A 20,604-nucleotide genomic window follows, 5' to 3' on the forward strand; every position below is an offset into this window, starting at 1 on the left:
TGTGCTGGTTTCCTAATGGCGATGACTTCCACTTGAAATATACAGTGATCCGGTGGCCTATAAAACAGCATTATCTCAGGGTCGGAACTGTATATTCCCGCTTCAAGTCTCTGGTCACTGCAGAGTTCGGGGGATGCATGCAAGTTCGGGGGATCAGCAGTCAGATATGGTTTCGAGTGCTTTGTTGGGGTCTACCTATGCGCCCTGTGATGCAGGTAAGAGCCTTCCCACTGTCAGGTTGTTTTTTTTTTGTGTCAATCAGACCTGTCAATTTTTGGGGGATCTATATCAGTACCTTTTTCTCTTGGTAAAGAAGATGAGGTCCGCATAGCCTCACATATAGTATCTTCCTGAGTAAGTGTTCTATTTTTTGAGGTTAGTGTCAATTGACATACTCCTGTATGAGTATGTCATCCGCACCTTCTGTTATTTAAGGGGTTCTCCTCTCAAATCTGTTAATGATGTTGAATACCAAATTTTACAGTATAGGCGGCAGAACTCCATCTTGAATACTTTTGGTTGTAAAGAACTCTCTCAATGATTGCTACTAGGGAATACAGCAACGATATTCTATTGGTGGGGCCTGGCTGGTTCGTTGTGCTATCTACGCGAGCAAGAAGAGGTAATAAGTCAAGAACGTCAGCTCCATTCAGATACGGTTTTAGAAATGATTGTTTATTTCGATTTTAAGTTTTACTTAGCATAGATACAAAAAGTTCTTATGGCTCTGTCTCTGAGTACAACGTCAGAGGAGAGAGCATGTAGTATGTATGTCTGTATTCATGTACATACTGCAGACGCGGAGGTTTTGCAAGCGCCTTTCGCTGAATGTCCCGTACGTACAAGTATATAGAGGTATATACCGGCATTTGTAATACCCTCCGACTCGCTAAGTGTAGCCAAAACAATAAACAAAATAACTATCAATCCTTACAGTATTTGGGTCTGTGGACCCCAGAACATAGGAAATGATCTGGCTGACAAAGCATCCATTCAACAATAAAAATGCCACTAACATTTACCGAAAACTGAAACAGAAAAGACATACAGAGGTGCCACAGAAACCCACTCCAACCCAGGTGAAATGAGTTGGAAATCTGAGTGGCCAAGGCACTCCGGTTGGTTTTAAAATCTCTAGTAGTCATAAAAAGTGTATCAGTTTCTAAATGGTTATTCATTAAAAAAACCTCTAAAATCCTTTTAAAACCGTAGTACAGTGGGAAACTCGTGCATTCTGATAGGGCTTGGGCTACAAAAATGTATAATGAATCCTGTGTTTTTATACCCGTACTCGAAGAGTTAAGGGGTATAATAGATTTGTGGTAAAAGTTTCCGACCCCATAAGGTATATATTTTCTTGATCAGCATCAATAGCCGAGTCGATATAGCCATGTCTGTCTGTCCGTCCGTCACGATGAGCTCCTAGTTCTCTCCTAGTTATATTATATTATATTTATATTAGCTCTTTTTTACTATATTTTTTTTTTATTATTTTAATCTTTAATTTAATTGTATTTTTTGTATGCTTCGAGTATTTTTATATTGTTAATTACCTGAATTAATTTTCCCTAAATTGCGATGCACTACTAGTTATATCCGTACTCAAAAAAAGTTATTGTATTGTATTTGTAGTAAAAGTGGATGTGTGCAACGCGGAGAAGGAAACGTTTCCGACCCCATAAAGTATATATTCTTGATCAGCATCAATAGCCAAGTCGATATAGCCATGTCTGTCTGTCCGCCCGTCCGTCTGTCCGTCTCGATGAACGCCTAGATCTCAGTGACTATAAGAGATAGAGCAACCAAATTTCGTTTCCAGACTCATCACACTGCTTCAAGTGTATTTCCAAAATTCGCCCTGCCCCCTTCCGGCACCACAACTGACGAAAATCTGTGGCATCCACAATTTTGATAATACGAAAAAACTCAGTATCGTAGAGAATGAGCATACATATCTACCAGATTGAATTTTTTATAACTCAAAGGAAATTAAAAATAGAATAAACAGAATTTTGGGTTATTGTTCGATTTATGTAAGAGCCCATGTTCTTAAAATTGCGAGAAAAAAAATAATTTCTATGATGTTTTTTTTTTTTGTTTTTTAATGTTAACTTTAACGAGTAGGAACGAATACACTTTTAACAGTGTGATATCACATGAGTTTGGAAACTAAATTTGGTTGCCCTAGCTCTTATAGTCTCTAAGATATAGGCGCTCATCGAGACAGACAGACGGACAGACAGACATGGCTCTATCGACTCGGCTATTGATGCTGATCAAGAATATATATACTTTATGGGGTCGGAAACGTTTCCTTCTCTGCGTTACACACATTCACTTTTACCACAAATACAATATACCCCTTAACTCTGTTTTGAGTACGGGTATAAAAATGAATTTTCATTGAAAAATGCTAAAAATAAGTACACCTTAAAAAAATGAGACCAAAACATGAATCTTACATGACATAGTTTAATTTTTATTCGATCTAAACGATGTAGTATGTAATTTGCTGCTCACTGCAAAAATGTTAAATTTGTAATGCTTATAAACTAAAAGTCCGATTTTCTTAATGTTTCCATTTTGAGAAAGCCTTTGGAAAAATCTCTATCAGATGCTTTAGTTCAAATTATCCATAGCGCTCACTCAGAAAAAGACTATTGCCACCTATTTTCGGCTGAGGTTCTACTGTGCGATGCCTCGGTTATCCACGATCCAGAGTTCCATTTTGGATTAAGATAGTTTACAAGAGAGCTGGAACATAAAAGCCTTTTTCACTGCTGTAGTTTCAAGCCAGAATGGATGCTTCTAACTTGCGAGGATGCCCAGACTGGAGAGTGCCTAAAGTAACTATTGTCTAAGCTCAAAATCCTACCCGAAGCGGCCCGACTACAGAAGTCACTATTGAAAGATCAACCAGGAAACCAGCAAGCTATTGCTTTAGACTCATTTTCTCATTTGTAAACTCGTAAATCCGAATTCAGCAAGTGTGGAAGGGTACACAAACCATCTTACCTGCATCGGATTAGCCATGATGTTCCTACCATCTGTTCCATCAAAACAAGGTGAAATAGGCATAAAAGCTTTAGCCCATAGGACCAGACGAGTCACAGGCCTGCCACCTGCAGCAGTGTCTGCATCATATGGCATTAACCACCCAATTTAAGGCCAACCTCAAATTTGAATATTTACTGAGTAGTAAATGGACTAAGGGTTAAAGTCATGTTTTTCGAGTAGGAGGGCAGGAAAAAGACTCGCAAATACCTTTTTTAGATGGTCCGATTAGCCTACATTTATTTCTACAAAAAAAAAAATACCACACAAAAATCATAATTTTTGCATTTCAATACTTTATATTTCCCAGACCGGTAAGCTAAAATCACAAATCACGTGTTTGGGCTTTCCTTGTAGCTGTTTTAATTATCTTTTCAAAATAGCAGCCAGACGTAAGATACTAGAGTTATGTGAAAACAAGAAGCGCTAACTCTGAAAAAAGCTTTAAAAAAAATACCAGTTTTCAAAACTTCTCCAAAAAAAAGTTCGGCCATAGAAAAAAACCATTATTCTTTAAAAAATTTTAAAGAGTCATATCTATCAGAAAAAGTCGGTTTGGATCCTTGAGGAAAAAAAAGTTGGATTTTGTCGTGTAGTGTACTCAATCTTAACCACTCACCATAGTGAGGTTAAGGTCCCAGTTGCTATAGCTTACAATTTTTTTAGTTTTTAGTTTTAACTACTTACACTACTCGACAAAATTGAATATTTTTTTCCGTTTTGAACCAAACCTACTTTTTCTGATAGATTGGGAGCTTTAAAGGCCTACCTCTGTAAATAAGTTACAAAATAATACCAATTTTCAAATTTCTGTGGACGCGACTCTACTTTTATACCCGTATATGTCAGTATATAAATATGTAAGCTTATGATTTATGTAGAACTACAAAAATTTTATATTTTACAATTTGCTACATCTGTCATCTAAATTTTTAATGTAATTATACATCTACAATGTATTTTATACATATGCAAGGTCGCGCAGAATGTGTGCGATCGAGAAAGAGAAAAGGTATTGTCTGCAGCCCTCAGAGGAGGTGGGGGAGCCACTGAAAATTAAATATACACATATAAAATTTAAAAATAAATAAAAAATAAACAATAAATTAAATAAAAAAGAATCAATAAAATAAATTTACAAACAAACAAATATCAATATAAAATATGAGCTTAAATTAAATTAAATACAAAAATAGATGAAATAAATAAATCTTTATGTATGTCAAATATTTTTTAGAAAGAAGATTAAATATTGTGATTGTAACGAAAACTCTTCTGTGACTAGTGCATAACAAATATGTTTTACCTTAGCCCTAGGACAAAAATCAAAATAAATACAAATATATAATGCCGGGAAAAAATAATCGATTTTTCAGTGTTCATTTATAGCTGCAATTATCAGATTTTCAGAATGGCAATGTTCACTACAACCAGTTGTGAGATTATATGGTTGTGTAAAAGACTAAAAAGGAAAAAAAAATCTTTAAAAAAAAATCGTTTTAAAAAAAATAAAAAATAAACATAATTTATTAAAAAATTGTAAGCCCCATATTTATCAGAAAATATGATATGATTAAAATCAGGACTATTAACGGACCAGTTACATATTCTTTAAGAGAAAATGGGAAAACCCAAAGTTTGGATAAATTATAATAAAATATTCTAAAAAGTGAACAAATTATTACTTACCAATCTGGACGGTTGCAAGGATAAGAGTCGTCCTAGAAGATAAGACCGGCAGTATTCGAAAGATGTTCTTCAATAGACGGTATGAAGTTTTCGTATAATATTTTTTTTTGTATTTACCCAATGCATATTGTAGTACCGATCAATAAGATACGTGTTCTTAGTCGTATGTCATACTAAAAATTCATCGCGTTTAGTCTACCCTTTTTTGTATTAATTTGTTTTGTGAGCGACGATCATCATTTTTTTTTGAAGATGATGTCTTGATACTAATTTTGGTATCTTCAAGCTAAATAAATTCGCTTTTCATAATAGATTAAGCCGTTTTAAAGATATTTTCGATGCTTATTTGTTTCAAAACGAAATACTCGCCATTCTTTCTGAGGACAGATATTACTTCATCACACTTATCATTACACATTACACATTCTTTATAAAGTTACCAAATCCAACATTGGTGCGAATAGCTCGAGAGAGTAAATTTGGTTGAATTTGGTTTTGGTTTGAATTTTTCACCTTCTAATTTATTTTGATTGATCATCTCACTTCACGATAAAAAGCGAGTCGTTAACTAACAACTAACTTACGAACTTATGTTTACTTAAACTAGAAGGGGTTCTAGCCGATCTAAACGCCTATTCAGGTGTCAAAACAAACAGTAATATTTATTTAACTAGAATTAAACCAATAACACTACTCGACAAAACGGAACTTTTATTCTGCTTCGAACCAAACCGACTTTTTTTTATAGATTGAGAGCTTTACATTTTTTTTTAAGATTTTGTTTTTTTCTATTCATAAACTTTTTTTTGAAGAATTTGTGATAGCTGCTTTTATCTGTTTTTAACTTTTTTTCAGATGCAGCGCACTGTTTTTTCACATAACTTAAGTATCTTACATTTGGTTGTACTGACGTTTGTCATTCTGAAAAGCTAATATACATAAATATATGGCGAATCTAAGTTGACATTTTTAACATTTTTACAGTTACTGCAACTATGGTCCGCCGAATAATGCTCCTATAGACAAAAAAAAAGGGACTCAGGATCAAAATTTTGAAAAAAAAAAAACCGTACAAAAATCATTAATTTTGCAATTGAAAGCTTAATATTTCCCAAACGGTAAGTTCAAATCCCAAAGTCTTTGGGTCTAAGTTATAGCTGGATCAATCAGCATTTCATAATCGCAAAGTTCATTACAAACAAATGTAATATACCATGTGAAAACAAGAAGTGATACTTCTGAAAAAAACTTTAAAAAAATACCCGTTTCGAAAATTGTTCAAAAAAAAAAGTTCTAGTATATTATTAGTATATTAATATTATAATTATATGAACATAAATTATTATAAAAACATTGCCTTTTTAAACAGTTGTGTAAGCAAACAATCTTATTTGAGAATTGAAAGTAAAAGCTTTGCAAAAACCAGAGTATAGCTTTATATGTTTTTACGCATCTGTGTTCAAGGAAATAGTAGTGTCGAACCTTACCACTTTAAGAAAACTTTTTGAGACATTTATAGTATAATTCCGTTACATTTGTATTACTACTTGTTATTTAAGACATAAGAAAAATACCCATAAAAAATGGAGTTGACTGAAATACTCGTAGCAATTGGGTAAGCATTTGAAAAAAGATTGAAAAAAAACAATTTATTTTAAAAAGCCTAACTTAGATATTAAACACTTTTATGAAAGAAATTTTTGGACTTAGCGGTAATTTTAGAAGCGTAGAATAAATCATTGCTCGGTCCAGAATAGGAGAACTAGGAGTTTGACTAAAAACCAAAAGCAGGATGTTGTATGCACACTCAGTATTGTGTTTAACACTTTAACTATAAAAATAACGTTGAAAATCAATTTTGTATGCGAAAAAATTTCCTTTTAAGCAGTGGTCGGCACAGCTGGCAAAACGGAACATTCCATGGGTCCAACCAACCAGCCCAAAAACCATTTTTCCAAAGTAGTTAAAAATTATATATTTGTATCCCTCATATATCTGAATAATATTGATCTTTAATGTTACGCAAAAAAAAGTTAACAGTGCGCCACTGTTAAATTAACAGCTGTCAAATCAGCTGTTTGCTATCGATAGGCGAATGTTGGTGCAAAAAGTTATTTTTCATCTTGTAAAAAGTGCTAAAAAGTGCAATTAAGGTTCAGTTCAGTCAGGTATGTAAAATGTGTTTGTGAGTTTTAACTGTAAAAACTGCCCTTTAACAAGTAGAAATTTGTGACAAAAATGTTTCTTCGAAAAGGCGTACAAAAAAGGTGACTACTGGTGGACCCATATGACTTAATGCGTCTTGTAGAAAACTCAATTTTTGTTCAAATATTTATCATGTTAATCAGCGCGTGGGTACGTGTTTTCTCTGCATTCTTAATTTTTAGACAAAAACATAAGGACCTCAGCAACGTTTCAAATGGTAAAATGTGATTTTTGGGGGGGTTGGTAAATTTTAGCTCAGTCGTTTATCCATAGATTTTTATGAACAATACCTTAATCGTCTCCGAATTAATGCACTTACGAGTATACACAAAAAATAAAAAAACAAAAGGCATAGTTTTTTCCGGAGTTTTTAAAGTCAAAATATTGATAAAAATTACTGAATACAAACGATAAATTTTGCATTAGAAAGCTTAATATTTCTCAGACGGTAAGCTACAAGGTGTTAAGGTCTACTTTATAGATGCATTTATCAGCTTTTCAGAATGTCAAAGTTCATTACAACGAAATGTAAGTAATGTATTTAACTATCTGAAAAAAGCATTACAAAAAATACCAAACAGAGTTAGATTTTGTCGAGTAGTGATATTGACCGATATCCTTGGTTGCCGATGACTGAGACAGTTCACAAAATCTTAGTGCATTCAAGCGATATAAAAGAAAACAGGATTCTTCCTGTGGGATATTTTGCAGAAGAGTCTGATCAACTTCATCAAGCTAGAAAATATAGCCGAAAGGAAAATTTCACGGATGTGTTCCATGGGGCAATGGATACTTCAGATCTAATTATCTCATCTATTAACCTTGAAAGGAGCATACAAATGCAAAAATAAGCCCCTTCCAACGGAGGGGTTCGATCTTTTATCAAGCGAGTTCAATAGTTCAGGCAGAGATCCACCGGAGCGGATTATTTTCGATGAGCTGGCTGAAGATCAATTTGAATGAGGATTAACACAAGGTGTGATAGGATTTATTTACAATAAAATAATATTTCTTTTATATATCAGGTCTCCTGATTAAATTTTGTGTGAAATATCTATCTGAAATAATAATTTTTGCTTGTTGTTAATTGTTTTTAAGGCGAGCCACGCCCTCTGGAATAAAATAAAATATTCTCAACATGTCCCCAAAATTTTTTATTTTTTTTACATTTTATAGACAAAAATATAAATGAGATTTTTCTATAAAAAAAACAGTCACCCCGCCCATTTTTTCAAATACCTTCATTTTGCTATTATAATCTCATATCAAAAAACCAAATCAAAAAATATTATTTCGTTTGGAAATGGCAATAATTGCCACAAAAAGTGTTCAGATTTTCCATAGTGCAGCGTAGCAGCAGCGCCCTTTCCTATGCACATAATATAGGGCGTTGCCGACCACTGCTCAACAATTAAGAAACAATTTGCATATCACTCTATGATGTGATAGTTCGTAGACGACTGATTACACATTATTTTCATTCCAAAAAGGCCTCGAAAGCTACTCGCTTAGTCAGAGAGCAAATGGGTGCAGGGTTCAATATAGCCAAAACGCCTGTGGAGTGGCCTATGTCTCTGACGAAACCTACTATTTTCTGATGAGAGTAGAGTGGTATTATATGGAAGATAGACTCCAGAGAATATGTTTGGAATTCACAGATTACCACCCAAAATCTAGAAAAAATATACCGTTAGATATGCTGGTACAAATGCACACATTGCCAGGAATATGGACACACGAAAACCTATTGCACTCTACGGGCAGTCTGCGTTGCCTGTGGTGATGTTCATCTCACTGAAGCCTGCCCACAAATGCGAGCTCTTACAGTTCCTCGCTCAACACGACATTGACGCCATGCTCATATCAGAGACTCACCTAACAAATAAAAACTATTTTCACCTCGATGGCTATAAGATGGCTATGACAAATCATCCCGATGGTAAGGCACATGGAGGTACTGGCGTTCTGATCAAGAATCGCATTAGGCATTATCCATTGCCTTCATTTGCTACACCTTTTCTACAGGCAACAGCAATTCATATTGAAGTTCAGGGCGGCTACCTAAACCTAGCCGCAGTATACTGCCCACCACGCTTCTGCATTTCCGAAACACAATTTGTAACATTCTTCGACCTACTAGGTGACCGATTTATAGCAGCTGGTGCCTACAATGCCAAGCACACCCATTGGGGACCTAGACTTACCAACCCGAAAGGAAGACAACTATATAACGCTATAATAACCCCACGAAACAAGCTAGACTTTATCTCTCCGGGCAAGCCCACATATTGGCCCACAGATCCAAACAAGCAACCCGACTTGATTGATTTTGCAGTTACACGAAGGGTGCTGCAAGTTCAGATTCATGTAGATCACTTAACAGATCTATCATCGGATCACTCGCCCATTCTACTTCACCTTTACGACCATCCATAGCTTACGGAACGCCCACACTTTCTAACTTCTAGAAAAACAGATTGGCTCAAATACAGGAAGTACATAAGCTCTCATATTGATAGCTGCCCAAACATTAATTGTAAATATGACATTGATAGGTCAGTCGAAGCATTGGTTTCCTCAATGTCACTATCGGCAAAACCAATATTAGCATCTAATAAACTTTCCAACAGCAGTCGTATTTCTAGGCACATTGAAGTGCTGCTACACGATAAAAGAAGGCTTCGCCGAGAGTGGCAAGCACACAGATCACCTGCCTCGAAAGAGCGGCTAAAAATAGCCAGCCACCTACTACGCAGAGACCTAGAAGATGAAAAAAACCGAGCTCAAATATTCTATATGGAGCAACTCTCCCCAACTAGCAAACGATGCTTCCTACTGTGGAAAGCTAAATCAGGCGTATGCCCACCAATCAAGAGTGAATCACCTTTGCATACACAAACAGGAGAGTGGGCTCGCAGCAACAAAGAGACGGCAAATACATTTGCCGTCCATCTAGAAAACGTCTTCAAACCACACCCAGCAACGAATAGCTTTGTGCTCCCACCAACCAACAATCCCGAAGCGCCTATCATATTCCAATGAGGAGAAGCCACAAGGGTCATTAAAGACCAAATCTCAAAGCAATAGAAAGCTCCGGGCCACGATTTCATCTCCCCTAAAATGATCATAGAATTGCCGAGCTGTGCAGTGTATTTCCTTACTGTGATATTCAACAGCATGATGAACTGGGGCTATTATCCTCAAGAATGGAGGAAATCAGTCATCACAATGATCTATAAAGCCGGAAAAGACAAGTCCAAGCCATCATCATATAGACCTATCAGCTGCCTTGAATATCAAAGATATTTGAAAAGCTGCTCCTGAATCGTATCAAACAACACCTACACTTCAACGGTGCCATCCCGACTCACCAATTTGGATTTCGCGAAAAACACGGAACCATTGAACAAGTAAACCGTATAACCTCTGAGATACGAAATGCATTTGAAAGGGAGTATTGCTCCGCTGTTTTTCTGGATGTCGCCCAGGCTTTCGACCGCGTTTGGTTAGATGTACCAGGCCAAGCTTCAAGCCCATCCTAATAGACTTGCGCAGTCTTTAACTTGGCACACAAGCCATACACGACTCCAGCGAAGAGACCTTCCCACCCAGCAATAATACTTAGCTAGGGACGTACTCTGAGTAATTAAGTGTAATTAATTAAATAAATATATTAGGCTAAGATTTGTATACTTGTCGTAAGTCTCTAATAGGGAAGATTCGATAAATAAAATCCCGTAATAATAAAAAAAACGAGAAGGAACGTGCGAGTCGCTTCTGGGGACGCGACTCTACTTATACCCGTACTCAGTCGGTATATACATTTTTGATCTTATGATTTTTTAGAATTAAAAAAAAAAAAAATTTTACATTATACATTTTTTTGCTACATCTGATATCTACATCTACAATGTATATTCTACATCTAACATGTAGATTGTACAATGTACATGTTCCATTTAGATTCTGCATCTCCTCCGCTAGGGGTTGCTCGCGCACTGAACGCGGCAGAGTGTGCGAGCGAGAAGGTTGTCGTCGGCGGGAGGGGGGACGGGGGAAGCAACTAAAAATTAATTTCTTCATTCTGGCTATAATTATGATCCGATCTGATTTAGATTCGGCAATCTGGTAGATATGGGCATTCTCTACGATACTGCGTTTTTAGTTTTATCGTATCTTTAAAAATGTGCCTGCCACAGATTTTCGTCCTTTGTGGGGGCGGAAGGGGGCGGGGCGAAATTTTGAAATACACTTGTAGCAGTGTGATATCACATGAGTGTGGAAACCAAATTTGGTTGCCCTAGCTCTTATAGTCTCTGAGATCTAGGCGCTCAACAAGACGGACAGACAGACAGACGGACAGACAGACATGGCTCTATCGACTCGGCTATTGATGCTGATCAAGAATATATATACTTTATGGGGTCGGAAACGTTTCCTTCTCTGCGTTACACACATCCACTTTTACCAGAAATCTAATATACCCCTTAACTCTTTTTTGAGTACGGGTATAAAAAGTTTCCAACGCGTTACCGCCATATTTGTTTTTGAGGTTATTGAAAAATCGTGATAACCAAGTGAAAAATGGACCTCGGATTCAGATTCAGCGATCCCAAAAATATATGTTTCTCATAGTCAGACCTACAGATCAGATATACAATTTTTCTTGTGTGGCTGTGTAATCTATATATCTAACGAGAGGGAACTGTGTAAATCGCTTCTGTTGCCGCTACTCTACTTTTATACCCGTACTTAGGCAGTATACATGTGAGCGTATGAGATATGTAGAGTTTTAAAATACTTTATCAGTTAAAATTTTGCTATATCTGTCATCTGCATCTATGAATATTCCACATCTCCGCCACAGACGGAGGCGAGGCAGTGTGTGTGAGAGAGAGAGAGAATGAGTAGCGCAGTAGCGAAGAAATGAATTTCTTCACTCTGGCTATAATATTAATCCGATCTTTACAAGATTCGGCAATCTGATAGATATGGCCATTTCCTACGATACCGCGTTTACCATTTTCTAGTATAATCATAATTGTGGATTCCAAAGATTTTCGTCCGAAAAGGCCGTAAAGGCCGAAATATTTTGGCTCTTTGGCTATAATGCGCTAAAGAAGTTTTGAAATATTGCTAAGTTTGGTAACACTACTCGACAAAATTGAACTTTTTCTTCCCGCTGTGGACCAAAATGACTTTTTCTGATAGTGTAGTTTTTTGTATAGTTTAGTTTTTTTATAGCCGTACTCAAAAAAGAGTTAAGGGGTATATTAGATTTGTGGTAAAAGTCGATGTGTTTAACGCAGAGAAGGAAACGTTTCCGACCCCATAAAGTATATATATATTCTTGATCAGCATCAATAGCCGAGTCGATAGAGCCATGTCTGTCTGTCCGTCTTGTTTGACGCCTGGATCTCAGAGACTATAAAAGCTAGGGCAACCAAATTTTGTTTCCAGACTCATGTGATATCACACTGCTACAAGTGTATTTCAAAATTTCGCCCCGCCCCCTTCCGCCCACACAAAGGACGAAAATCTGTGGCAGGCACAATTTTAAAGATACTATAAAACTAAAAACGCAGTATCGTAGAGAATGCCCATATCTACCAGATTGCCAAATCTGAATCAGATCGGATCATAATTATAGGCAGAATGAAGAAATTAGTTTTCAGTTGCTTCCCCTGCCCCATCCTGCCAACGACAACGCAACTCATTTTCCTTCTCGCTCGCACACTCTGCCGCGTTCAGTGCGCGAGCAACCCCTAGCGGACGAGAAGTAGAATCTAAATGGTACATTTATAATCTACATGTTAGATGTGGAATATACATTGTATATGTAGATGTAGATAGCAGATGTAGCAAAAAAAAGTAATATGTAAATTTTTTTTTTTTAATTCTAAAATTCTTAAAAATTATATGCTCAAAAATTTATATACTGACTGAGGTACGGGTATAAGTAGAGTTGCGTCCCCAGAAGCGTTTCCAGAAGCTCACACGTTCCTTCTCGTTTTTTTTTTAATTTTTAAAATCTCGTATTTTTCATGTTTTTTTTCAGAGGTAGTGTTTCTTTATATATCTGGTTGCATCTAACATTGCAGTTCTGAAAAGCTGAAAAATGCAGTTATTAGTCCGACCCAGACACTTTGTAGCTGCAGCTTAACGCCTGGAAGATATTAAGCCTTCAAATTTGATCATTTTTTGCGGTATTTTTTCTGAAATTTTGAAATTTTTACTCCATTGCTGTGTTGAAAACCAGAAATTCATGGCTCTGAATGTTTCTTTTGTTCCTTTAAAATAGTTGGAATCGGCCGATCCATGTAATGCGGTTACCCGAAAAAACCTGATCAATCTGCTTCTTGTGCCAATGGGACAGCAGAGCTAGAACTGAGCATGTCTCAAGAAAACTCTGGCCAAAACGGAAAAATAAATTGGAAAATTACAACACACAAAACTCTCGTGAAGTTTGAAGACGTTATTTTACCACTGTTCGGAGCAGCAGCCGATAATAGTTCTTCTTAATATCATATAGTCATATATCATCTCTTATACTGCTTATACTTATCGCTCTCTCAGTACGCTCCCGTACACACGCACATATGCCAGTACTGCTTATAGTGCATTGCTTCGCCCTGTTCTCGGTGCAGTCCAAATATTCGTCGAACGCATCGAGTCGTAGTTCACGGCCACGGCCTCAAAACCTTTGTAACCCGTCGTGAAAATAAAAAACATTTGTAAGCTTAACCCACGGAGTAAATTATTGTAAATGTGGAGTCAGAGTTGCCGAAAAAGCTCGGCAGCTTCCAACATTTTAGTGACCCCGACGTGATTGCCGTGGACTTACAGTGCGTTAAAAGTGTTTATACCAATCAATTAATCCAATTTTGAAGGTTTCACGTGACATTTGTGAAAAAAGTATCGAACAAAAGTCGTTGTTGCCGACCTTAGCAGTTCTAGCGGCCCGCTATTCGTTTTCGTATTCTCTTTCACCGTCTGCTTCAGCCTGCGCAACGCACTGTCGAGACTGGCTGCATAGAGTTCTAAGCGTGGTCCGTTAGTTTTCTTCGCCTCCTCTTTGGTCGTTTGCTTCAGCCAGCTCTTGTGAGAGGCTGCAGTAATAACTCTCTGAAATTCGAACTCGAAAGCAGAGTACATCTCTCTTTGCATAATTGTTGGTTTTCCGTCGTCGCTTCGTTGCTTTTACCGGTGCATACCTATCGCATATATAAGTGCCAAAAAAGTGAACGCAAAGGCGTTTGAACTCGTTTTGAACTCGTTTGAACTTGCGCGTTGCGTAATAATATTTAATTGTGATCGACTAGCACCCTCCGCGTCAACCGTTTTCTATAACCAAAACCATGGGCAAGAAAAAGAATAGCAAAAAGAGTGGATCGTTTGCTATGGACAATGAAAGTGATTCTGTGACATTTGGCGCTGCTCCATCGGACGGAAGTTTTAGTGCGAAGGCAGCCAGCACCCAAGTCCCTGGTCCGGTATCTCGTATTTTCTTCATGAGACTGAAGGCTAGAGCTATTTTCGATCGGCTAGAGTCCATACGCACAGAGATGGATAGTGAAAAGTTGCGTCAAATGGATGAATACGACTTGCGAGGGCTGTTGGAATCATTGACGGAGCTTAAGTCAAATTTTGTTGTGGCACACACCAGTTTGGAGGATTTGGATTTCGAGTCGATGTCCAGTGAAATTCCTGCCAAATTCGACTCGTCGATATTGTCGTTGAGGACCATTCTTCAGCGCGAGCTTGGAAGTCGCTCGAGCAATAAGCATTGTTCCACATTCAACGCCAACTCTAGTGAATCGCAGTCAATCGTCATAGTGTCTAATCGATCTCGGTTACGTCATCTGGAGCGGGCCAATTTCTTCTCAATGTTCACCGCGATTATTGACAAGGAGGCTGAGCTGAGCCCTATCGAAAAGCTGCAGCATCTACGTTCCTGCTTGAGTGGCGCAGCCCTGAATACCATCAGCTCGTTGGAAATAAATGAAGCTAATTATATCATAGCATTAGACATTCTGAAGCGACGCTTTGATAATAAACGTTTTATTTTGCAGGCACACATCAGAGGGATATTTGGGTTGGAGAAGGCTGACGCATCGGTGGGCAGATTGAGGGAATTGACCGACAGAGTTACATCGCATATTCGTGCTATGGAGTCGCTTGCAAGCAAGGAAGAAGTGGCGGATTGCATTATCGTGCAGACTGTTCTTCAGAAGCGGGACAAAGCCTCTCAAAATAAATGGGAGGAGTCTTCGTCGAATCAAGAGCTGCCATCTTGGGAGAAACTGTCTGGATTCTTGGAAAAAAGATGTCGCACGCTTGAAAATGTGGATCAAGGACAAGGACAAGGACAAGATGGTCAGGTTAGCAAGTCCGGAAAAACCGTGAGTACGCATCAAAGAAAGACATTTGTAGCATCGAACGCTCCAGTTTCTTGTGAACTGTGCGAGAGTACTCATCACATGATTGCCAATTGTCAACGGTTTGCGATTCTATCGCCGAATGATCGTCGCCTGGAAGCCAAGAGGCTCTTGCTATGCCTAAATTGCCTACGAAAAGGCCATCAATTGAGAGATTGTAGATCAGGTCCCTGCCGCACTTGCCGATCGAAGCACCACACTCTTTTGCATTTCATTCGTCCAACAGAGGCTGCCCAATCTGTTCCTCCAATTGAAGCCTCACCAGCACAACCAAGTCGTAACGCCATGGTTGCAGTATCGCCCTCCTTGCCTCAAGCCTTTATGTCCCACAGTCCATCTGATGCTGTGCTTTTAGCCACTGCCGTCGTTCTCGTAAAAAACAGCGTTGGAACTTTCGTACCCTGTCGCGCTTTTTTGGATTCGGGATCGCAATTGCATTTCATAACTAGTCGTCTAGCTAATCAGCTAAAACTTCGAACAACCAAATCGCTTACCGCTGTCTCTGGCATAGGAGATGCTAGCTTCCCAACAGAAGGTATCTCGGTGGATCTCGTTCTGAAATCGCGGATTTCAGAGTTCACCACTAGCATCACTGCCGTCGTTGCCCAGAAGATCACGGACCATCAACCTAGCATCACAGTTAGCACTGCTAGTTGGCCTATACCGTCGAATATCCAGCTTGCTGACCCTTCGTTCCATAAGCCACAGCGGATTGACCTGCTCATCGGAGCCGGACTTTTCTTCGAGTTGCTGTGTGTGGGGCAAATTCAGCTGGCGCCTGGACTACCGTTGCTGCAGAAGACACATCTAGGATGGATTCTTTCTGGTGGCGGGCACTCGGTCCTCAATAACTCGTCGTTCATCGCAACCTAATCTTCGGATGACATCAATCACAGCACTCGGCTCGATGAGTTGGTTCGTCAATTTTGGGAAGTGGAGCACATCTTTGAGCCAATCGTTAGGGCAACAAAGGAGGAACTGCACTGCGAGGACCACTTTGTCAAACATCACACTCGATTACCCTCAGGAGAATATTCTGTTAGCTTGCCCATGAAGCGAAGTCTGGAGTCCTTGGGCGATTCCTACTTGCAAGCAAAGCGGCGGTTGGAAAATTTGGAGCGCAAGTTCGTGCGTAATCCAGTTTTATATTCGAAATATTCGGCATTTATGAAGGAGTACCTGTCCCTTGATCATATGTCTCTGGTTCCAAATGAAGATAGACACAAGTGCAGATATTTCTTGCCGCATCATTGCGTCATTAAAGAGGATAGCTCCACGACAAGGCTGAGAGTCGTATTCGACGGCTCTGCAGTTACCACATCTGGTCTCTCGTTGAATGATCTGCTTATGTCAGGTCCCACCATTCAATCCAAGCTGTTTCACACTCTCCTTCGATTTCGTACATTTTCCATTGCTCTTACAGGCGATATCGGTAAAATGTATAGGTGCGTGCGTGTCTCGATGGCCGACACCATGCTCCAATGAATATTGTGGAGGGACTCAGTTGACTACGATATACAGATCTTCAAGCTTAACATTGTCACCTATGGGACTAAGCCTGTTTCGTTTTTAGCTATTCGAGCTATGCATCAGCTGGCCATGGATGAGTCGTCTTTGATCCAATGGGTTCAGAAAACAGTCTACAGGACTTCTACGTGGATGATATGATTTCTGGAGGAAATTCAGTAGAGGAAGTGCTGGATATTATGCGTCAAACCACGGATCTTCTTGCTTGTGGCAATTTTCAGTTAAGGAAATGGTGTTCCAACTCTCCTGATGTTCTTCGTGAAGTCCCTGAGGCAGAAAGGGAAAGTTTACTGAAGCTCGATGATGGCAGCGATGTGACCAAGGCGCTTGGACTCATCTGGGAACCCCATAAGGACAAGTTCTTGTTTACTTTTGCACCTCAAATCGGTGTTGGCAAGCCCACTAAGCGTTCGGTGTTGTCAACCATTGCACGGTGCTATGATCCAATGGCATTAATTGGACCCACATTGACAAGAGCAAAAATCATCATGCAGCGCATGTGGAGAGATAAGCTACATTGGGATGAAAGTCTTCCTCAGCCACTGGAATCGGCTTGCGCTGAGTTTTGCAAGGACTTCGCTACTGTGGGTCACGCTACATTTCCACGTTACATACTTCCACCTAAGGCAAGGTTTGAGTTGCATGCCTTTTGTGATGCCAGCCTCCAGGCCTATGGGGCTTGTATCTACGCTCGTTCGTTTAGGGATACCGCCGATGAGGTACATTTGCTTTGCTCGAAGGCTAGAGTTGCACCATTGAAAACCCTCACGGTGCCTAAGCTTGAGCTATGTGCAGCGTTCCTGTTAGCCAATTTACTTCGCGAAATTAGGAAAATCGATACCTTCGACTGCCCGATCCATTGCTGGTCGGATTCAACTGTGGTACTGTCTTGGTTGCGAGAGGAACCATCCAAATTCAACGTGTTTGTGTCTAACAAGATTTCCGCAATACAGCAACTTACGAGGGGCATGGATTGGCGCTATGTACCAACTGAAATGAACCCGGCTGACATTCTTTCAAAGGGAGCAGCGCCTCAGGAGCTCTTGCAGTCTAGGTTGTGGATGAATGGACCTTCTTTCTTGCAAGGCGAAAGAAGTAGCTGGCCTGAACGTTGTTCGCCCGAACTCAGTCTTCCGGAAATTAGGCATCGAGTATTGCTGTCGTCTGAGCGTGTCGACATCTCGCTTTCGTTTAAGCACATTAACTCATTCGGAGTCATGATGCGCATTTTCGGATATGTTCATAAGTTCGTCAGCAAGAAAAGGTCACCTGATCTCTCGTCTGAAGACCTTCGCAAAGGATCGCACTTGTTGTGTCGCATCGTTCAACGCGCCCACCTTTATCCCGAGTACCGTTATCTGCGGAAGGGGAACTGTGTGAAGTCCTCCAGCAGCATTATATCTCTCTCGCCTTTCATAGATGACGTTGGTTTGATTCGTGTTGGTGGTCGCTTGCGGCACTCAACTCTTGGCTTCGATGCACGCCACCCAATAATTTTGCCAGGGATCATCCATTGACGTTCGCCATCATCATCCACTTTCATCGGAAGCATCACCATGCTGGGCCGCAGTCTCTACTGGGATCTATTCGCTTGCAGTTCTGGCCCATCGGCGGCATGAAAACTGTTGCTCGAGCGTTGCGGAAATGCCTCATCTGCTGCAGGTCCAGACCTCGTCTTGTGGAACACATAATGGCTGACCTACCGAAGGAACGAGTGCAGGATTCGCCTGCATTCAGCGTCACTGGAATCGATTACTGTGGTCCCTTCTATTACAAGCCAGATGGCCGCACTCGAACGCCTACAAAATGCTACATCAGCGTCTTCATCTGTTTTGCAACAAAGGCCGTTTGGTTGGAATTAGTAAAGGACCTTACAACTGCTGGATTTTTGAGTGCCCTCAAACGCTTCGTTGCCACGCGCGGCATACCCCGATGCATTTGGGCGCGCAAGGAACGAGTTGGAGGACCTTCGGCGGCTGTTTATGAGCGAGAAGCATCGTAATGCAGTTCATAATCATTGCATCAACAATGGCTTCAATTGGAAGTTTATCCCGCCTCGCTCACCACACTTCGGGGGCTTGTGGGAGGCAGCAGTGAAGATGGCCAAGCAGCATTTATATCGCTCCCTGGGATCGTCACTCTTTGGCTTTGACGAGCTGCGGACATTGGTCTGCCAAATCCAGGCTGTAATAAATTCTCGTCCTCTTCTCGCAATTTCAGAAAACCCTGAAGATCTTGGCGTCCTTACACCAGGACATTTTCTAATTGGTCGTCCGCTGATGGAGTTTCCCGAGCCAGATGTTACAAATCTAAACTTTAACAGACTAGTTTGCTGGCAAAGAGTCGCCTGTGCTCAGCAGATCTTTTGGAAGCGTTGGAGTGAGGAGTATTTGACTCTGCTACAACAACGTGCCAAATGGCGCACACCGCAGCCATCCAAGTCAACGACATCGTCTGTATAAAGGACGAAAACTTGCCGCCGTTGAAGTGGCCATTAGCACGGGTGATCGACATCATCGCTGGAGCTGATGGCACTGTGCGAGTTGCCGTCCTGAGAACACCATCTGGAACCACTCGTCGAGCTGTCAACAAGCTGTGCGTCCTACCCGTTGAGGATCCTGTTAAAAGCCCTAGTCTTTCAACGAGGGGGAGTATGTTCGGAGCAGCAGCCGATAATAGTTCTTCTTAATATCATATAGTCATATATCATCTCTTATACTGCTTATACTTATCGCTCTCTCAGTACGCTCCCGTACACACGCACATATGCTAGTACTGCTTATAGTGCATTGCTGCGCCCTGTTCTCGGTGCAGTCCAAATATTCGTCGAACGCATCGAGTCGTAGTTCACGGCCACGGCCTCAAAACCTTTGTAACGCGTCGTGAAAATAAAAAACATTTGTAAACTTAACCAACGGAGTAAATTATTGTAAATGTGGAGTCAGAGTTGCCGAAAAAGCTCGGCAGCTTTCAACAACCACCATTACACATTAAGCTGGGACTAATGAAGAATGTTGTTAAAACGCTGGATAAGGAAGGTGATTTGACGAGCTACCTACCTTCCACGTCTGTCGCTGTCAGAAGTTAAAGAAGGCGTATTTGATGGCCCCCAAATTAGAAAACTACTAAAAGTTGATGGATTTGAAAATATTTTATCTACGAATGGAAAAGCAGCCTGGTATGACTGGTTACAACAAACTTTCTTGGTAACAGCAGGAGTGATGATTACGTTAATATCGCTCAAGACCTAATTGAGAATTATGAAAAAATTGGAGCCAACATGGCACTAAAACTCCATTTCCTGCACTCCCACTTAGACTTTTTTCCGACAAACCTAGGGGACGTTAGTGATGAACACGGAGAGAGATTTGAACAACAATTAAAAGCTATGGAACGAAGGTATCAAGTTGTTTGGAATGAGAATATGTTGGGCGACTATGTGTGGACTATCATAAGGGAATTTGATTCTAATGACAAAGGAACACAGCCAGAAAATTTAAATTTTTTTAAGAACAGTAACAAGCAGTAGCCAAATTTATCACATATGTTTAAAAACTTGTAGCAACATAAAACCAAATAAAAAATTTGTATATCTTTTAAATTTACTGAAAAGACTAAAAATTACTGATTGTTGTATGGGTTAGGGAATGAAATTCTATATCTTAGGTATTTATGCTTTGGTTTCATTGAA

At 39.7% G+C, this 20,604-nt stretch overlaps 1 protein-coding gene across 2 annotated transcripts in view; it reads right to left on the reverse strand.

Moving 5' to 3' along the window:
- Positions 1-20,604, reverse strand: part of LOC111076190 (stress-activated protein kinase JNK) — a 73,579-nt gene that overhangs the window by 37,728 nt on the left and 15,247 nt on the right. The gene's annotated exons all lie outside the window — the stretch shown is intronic.

The sequence above is a fragment of the Drosophila obscura genome, unplaced genomic scaffold (genome assembly GCF_018151105.1).
Source record: "Drosophila obscura isolate BZ-5 IFL unplaced genomic scaffold, ASM1815110v1 contig_199, whole genome shotgun sequence".
In the NCBI taxonomy this organism is placed as follows: Eukaryota; Metazoa; Arthropoda; class Insecta; order Diptera; family Drosophilidae; genus Drosophila; species Drosophila obscura.